This window comes from Anomalospiza imberbis, unplaced genomic scaffold (assembly GCF_031753505.1).
Source record: "Anomalospiza imberbis isolate Cuckoo-Finch-1a 21T00152 unplaced genomic scaffold, ASM3175350v1 scaffold_517, whole genome shotgun sequence".
In the NCBI taxonomy this organism is placed as follows: domain Eukaryota; kingdom Metazoa; phylum Chordata; class Aves; order Passeriformes; family Viduidae; genus Anomalospiza; species Anomalospiza imberbis.
In genome coordinates, this window is record NW_027100127.1 from 27654 (window position 1) to 34033 (window position 6380).

Here is a 6380-nt window from a genome sequence, read left to right on the forward strand (position 1 = left end):
CCCAGCAGGAGCCCAGTTGCTGCCAGTCACTCCCCATTATGATACAATTTGCACGAGCACAGTCCCTGTTGCTCCCACTTTCATCCAGTGTGTTCCCAGTTGCTCCCAGTCACACCCAGTATGGGGGATGATGTGCCTGGTGTGTTCCCAGTCACTCTCAGACACTCCCAATATTAGTCCAGTCCTTCCCAGTATGGTCTAGAGATGAGACCAGTGTGCTCCCAGTCACTGCCAGTATGAACCAGTTGTGCCCCACATGGTTCCAGTTGCTCCCTTTCACCCTCACTTTTGTTCCAGTCCCTCCCAGTCTCTCCCAGTGTACCCCACTTCCTTCCAGCATACTCCCAGTCACTCCCAGTTCCTTCCAGCATGATCCCATTTGTTCACAACCACTCCCAGTCAGTCTCAGTGTAGTTGCACTCACTGCCAATATGATCCCTGTCACCTCCAGCATGATCCCAGTTGATCCCAGTAAAACCCCAGTTGTTTCCAGTCACCCCCAGCATGCACCCAGTGACTCCCAGTTCCTCCCACTTGCTCATAGCATGATCCCAGTTGCTCCCAGTTGCTCCCAGTCAAACTCAGAATGATCCCAGTCATTCCCAGTGTATCCTATTTGCGCCAGCATGGTCTCAATTGCCCGCTGCAGGCTCCTACTCTGTCCCAGTGTGATCCCAGTATGATCCCAATATGATCCCAGTCTCCCTCGGTGTGACCGCAGTCTACCCCAGCATGGGCCCAGCTGCTCCCAGTATGATCCCTGTAGGATCCCAGTATAACAAAGTGACTCCCAGTGCTGCCATTCCTGGGATCCCCCAGCCCTCTCTGCATTCCCCCCTCCCAGATCTCCCGAGAGGAGCCCCAAGGGCTGGCAGTCCCCTGGCAGGGTCCCCAGCAAGGCCCAGTTTGGATGTGCAGCCCCCAGTTTTCCCAGTTTGCCTCTCCTTTTGCCCGGGCCGGGTTCCCCCCGCCCCCAGCGGGTGGGAGCAGCCGAGAGCCCTGCGCTGCCCATCCCGACCTGTCCCGGCTCCATCCCCGCTCCTGCCGCGGGCTGCCAGGGCTACGGGAACGGGGCACCAAGGGTGTCGCTGCTCCTGGGGAAGGAGGAGGAGGGAGGGAAGAGGAGGCATGGGACGAAGAGGAAGAGGAGGGACAAATGAGGATCAGGGAAAAAAAAAGGAACCATGAGCTGGAGCCCTCCCTGAATTCACAGCCCTGCTGGGACCATCACCCCCTCATCCCATGGGTGACCGGGGATGGGGAGCTCGGCCCAGATATCCTGGGGGGGGTCCCTGGGTTGGGTTTTTTGGGGGGATGTTTGGAGAATGAAGAACTGCAAAGCTGAGTGGAAAAGGCCCCTTGGGGGGACACTGGGGGGTCCCAGTGGCAGCTGACAGCAGAGGCAGCCTGGAGGAGCAGAGCCCTGTGTCCCCCAGGAGCCCAAAGTGGGGAGCCCAGAGAGGGGGGAGCGCCGTCATTGGCGGGACCCTCAACAGCCTGGAGAGGGGCAGGGGGGACTCCTTGGAGCCCCTGCAGCCCAAAGCAGAGAGGGAGGGGAGAAGGGACCCTGGGAGCCCAAAAAGCCCTGGCATCCTGTGCCAGGAAGGTGGACAGAGCTTCAGCCAGAGCTCGGAGCTGGTGGGCCATGAGCAGGTTCACCATGGGGAGAAGCCCTAAAAGTGCTTGGAGTGTGGGAAGAGCTTCAGGCAGAGCTCCCACCTGATCCAGCACCAGATGATCCACACCGGGGAATGGCCCTAGAAGGGTGGGGAGTGTGGGAAGGGCTTCAGCTGCAGCTCCCACCTCGTCACCCACCAAGGCATGCACACTGGGGAGAGGCCCTACGAGTGTCCCGAGTGTCAGAAGAGGTTTCAGACCAGCTCCAGTCTCCTCAGGTACCAGCGGATTCACACGGAGGAGAGGCCTTTCCGCTGCCCCAACTGCGGGAAGGGGTTCAAACAAAAGTCCCACCTCGTCACCCACCAGCGCATCCACACTGGGGAGAGGCCCTACGAGTGTCCCCAGTGTGGGAAGAGCTTCTCCAGGAGCTCTACCTTGACCCAACACCAACGGAGGCACCGGTAAGGGAAGCCCTGCAAATGCCTCAGCTTCGTGCCCTGCTCCAACTCCATCCCCCATGGGAGGACCCACTTTGGTCAGAGCCCTGGTGACCCAAATTCCCAGTGATCCCTGCTGAGAAGACACCTGGAAGGTGGTCTCCACGTCCTCCTGGATCCCCATAGGCACCTGTATGAACACAGGGGCAGGAACATCCATCAGGACTCTGATCTAAACTGGAAATTCACTGGCAGAAAGCGATTTGTTGACCTTACACCCCAAAGAAATTTCACCCGCTCTGTCCAGTTATTTCTTCTGGTGGCATCAAGCAGTGCTGCATGATCTTGGAGGTCTTTTCCATTTCAGTAATTTCTTTCCTCACACTGTCTAAACAACAAAAACTGGGGTGAAAATAAAGAGATTGAGCAAAGAGATCTAAAGCTGCACCATTTACCAGGATTTGGGGGTGAATTTGGGGTTGGTTCAATAGAATATTTGGGAGGATTTGGGTGTTCTGAAGCTATCAAAGGCAGGGGACATGTCCACAATCTCATAGGTGTGCCGGCAAAAGGTGTCCACCTGAGCCCGCCTGTTCTCCAAGAATTCTTATTGTCTGTCCCAGTGCCTGGCCTGGGTCTCCCTATCCGGGATGTTCCCCCAAAGTGCCCAAATCACTGCTGAAGTGTCCGAGCTGATCCTGGCTGTAAATGTTCCTGTCCACCAAGCTCTCCTGGTCAGTGCCATGGGAGGTGGGAGTTTAGGGGCTCCTGGGCGGACTGGGAAGGGCTTCTGTCAATCCTGTGGGCATTTGTGGCGCTGGCAGGGCGCTTGGCAGGGTCTGTGAGGGAGATTTGGGTCCCTGAAAGGGCTGTGTGGCTTGCAGAGAATTTGGGTGGGTCCTGGGGGAGATGGAAACGGGTTTTGGTGGTTCTTGGGGTCATTTATCTTGCAGGGAGTAGTTGGGGGGGGGTCCTGTCTGGGAGCTGTGGGGTGGTTTGAGGAGTCTGGGAGTGGCTGTGGGGCTGGGAGGGCGTTTTTGGGTGGTTGTGACTCCCCCAGACTCCCAAAGCTGCCACCAGACCCCACCCCCCAAGATACTGCCAGAGGTCAGTGGCTCCATGGTGGGGTTCATCGTCCTGGCTCTGCAGAAGATATGGGGGGGTCCCCGGGGCCGTGTGTGTTCCCTCAGAGCGTGTGTGACACCCCCCATTCCATTGTCACCCCCTTGTCCCTCCCCACAGGGCTCCAGCCCCAGCTCCTGCTCCCCCAGAGGGAATCTGGGGAGGGGGCAGGGGGGTGTGCAGCCCCCGCCGGGGGATGGCCCCGGCCCAGCCCCTTTGTTCAGCACCAAGCTGGGCTCGGGGCCGCAGGAGGAAGAGGCTGGTGGGAAGCAGATCCTGCAGCTGGGACAGTGCTGGGGCTCAGGGCAAGGGCCTGCCCTGCACACCTGGCTCAGGTGTGACCCTGCCCCGGCAAGGGAGCGGGACATTCCCATCCCCAGGGATCAGGGCTGGGAGCAGCACTTGGGGCACGGACATGGAAATACTGGGAGCGACTGGGAGCACACTGAGGGCGTGAATTATTCCCCCGCCTCCACCTTCTCCGGCCGCCCTGCCAGCTGAGAAATGCTCGCTGGGCCTCGGCCTTGGCCAACAGCCCCTGGGCTCAGCTCCTTGGAGCTCATCACAAACACTGTCTGCTCCAGGCACTGCTGCTGCCCAACCAGCTCCTGGCGGCTTTAGGAGCAGCCCCGGGAAGTGTTTTTGTTCCCTCGGTGGCACAACAGCCCTGTTCTCACCCTGCCAAAGAAAGCTGTGGATGCCAAGTGCGGCCAGGATGAAACATTGCTGGCACTGAAGCCCCTCTCTTGGGGCCCTACAGACAGCGCTCCAAAAGGAGCCCCTTGGAGCTCTCCTGGGCCAGCGACTCCCTCGGAGTGGGGCCTCTCCGAGCCGGGAACTCTCCCGTTTGCTGCACTCGGGGATCCCCAACAACGAGGGAGCCTGGGCCGATCCCCCCACTCCTCCAGGCTCAACCCTTCCCCCGCTGGGGAGATGCCAAAGCATCGGCAGGGAGCATTTCCCTGCCCTCAGGGGAATTTCTCACAGGTGCCTTGCACTGACTCTTTGTGTCTGTGTGCACACAGGAGTGCCTGTGCTCGGGAAATGTGGCAGAAATGCTGCTCTCTGAGGGGTCTGAGTGCCTTGGATAGCTGAGCCAGTCAGGCCTGTCAGTAGGGTTAAATCACAAGGTCTAAGCTAAGTTAAATTGTGCTAAGAGTTGTTCTTTGCTAAGTTGTTAGGTTTAAAATATAAGCCAAGTTGAATATTGTTAAATGTTATTTCTCAGTGAAATTGCAAAGTCATAGGTTATAAGTTAGGTTAAATACTGTAAAGTGCTGCTGTTTTGCTAAATTGTGAAGTTGAAGGTGGAAGTTAAGGTTAAGGTATAAGTTAAGCCCTGTTAAGTTTGAGCTCTGTAAGCTCTTGGGCCTGTATTCCTTTTATCCTTGCCCTCATTTCCTTGTGTCTCACACTCTCACAGGGACAGTTCTTGGTTCATTTCTGGTTTGATTGCCTGCATTCTGTTTGGTTTTGTTGTTGCTTTGTTTCCTTGGTGTGCCTGAAGTGTCCAGTCAGGAGCAGAGTGACTCTTGCCAAGGAACTTTGTGGTGCTGTTGCTCAATATTAAATCTGGTTTTTGCTGCTCCCTTGCCAGGGATTTTTTCAGCGCTCTCAAGCCCTCGTTGGTAACAGGGTGAAGGAGCCCTGGGCCAGGCTGTGGCCCTGGGGGACACGGGGACGCTGCCGGGGGGTCCCTGTCCCCTGTCCCGCCCCCCATGGCCCTGTGTCAGGCTCTGGGGTCGATCTCGTGGAACATCCTCTGGGGGAGGCTGCGGCGCCGGGGGCGGGGGGACCCGGGGGGACAGGGGACCCCGCTGTGCACGAGCAGCGTTGGACTTCTCTGGGGGAACTGGGAGGGGGGGCTGGGGCAGAGTCACCTCCCCAGTGACCTCACACAGCCCCTGTGATGTCACACAGACCCTGTGATGTCATACAACCTCCTGTGATGTCACACAGCCCCCATGATGTCACAGAGACAACTCTGAGATGTCACCCTGTGATGTCAGACAGCTGCTCTGTGATGTCACAGAAGACTCTGAGATGTCAACCTGCAATGTCACTGTTTGTTCTTTGATGTGTTGGTACAAAGGCAAAGAGAATAAATGCTTCCAAATTACCATGAATCTCTACTATGTATGGCAAGAAGTAAATCATATTTTGTTTAGCTGCATCTCACCATGGGTAAAGCTGTGCATGGAAAGTGGCTCTCACTGCTAGACAATATTATATAGGCCTGGTGGAAAAGGTTATATTAATAGACCAGCAGGGCCTCTCCGAAAGGACACAGATAACCAGGAATAGAGAAATGAGAAAAACAGAAAAATTACTTTCTACTGTCACAATTTTGTGCCAAAACCTTGGTTATGAGAAGACAAAAAAAGATGTATTGAACCACATGTTTTGCAGTTAGGGACTTCTCTGACTTCAACTCTTCAGACTGAATTGTTCCCCAGGAGCGTATAGAAGTGACTGTGTGAAGAAAACTTTTCCAAATATTCCTAAAAATTCAGGAGTACTCTGCTGCAAAATTTCAGGCACTTCAGGGCATTTTCACTTCAAGCTTCAAGCGTTTCTATGGAAATGCTTGAGAGACAGCATACTTCATATATCCAACATCTCTGTTTGCAAAAAGTTTTTATTTCAGATAGGGGTATAGGAAGGACATTCTCTAAATACAGAGGGTTAAATGCAAAGAATGACACATTTCAGGCAATTTGAGAAACTTATTTTCTTTTATTAATTTCTCAAACATAGATATTCAAATATTATTTAAAAGCAGACAAGCAACTACAGTAGGGTATTTCTCTACACTAAGGGTAACTTTGCAGAATAGTTATACACTCACGAGACTAAAGGGCATCTGGAAGGAATGCTAAGAAACTAGTCTAATTAAAGCTACAGCTCATTAAATGACTACACTAAGTCCCTAACAGACTAGGTTGCTGTCTTCGAGATATTTCAAGCAACCTCCATCAACTACACTGTTCTTCTGTGAGGATGTGCAGGTGGAGCCAGTTTCTGCCTCATAGACTTAGGCAACAGCACCGTCGTAACTGGAAGGTGAAGGGCAAGGCCACTCAGAGATGTGTCTGCACAACGAATCCATGTGCTGCAGCATCTTCCTTCCGCAGGAGCAGGAAAGCAGCTTCAGGATTGCCAGTGACAAATGCAGCAATTATGCAGCGTTCACGTGGCTGC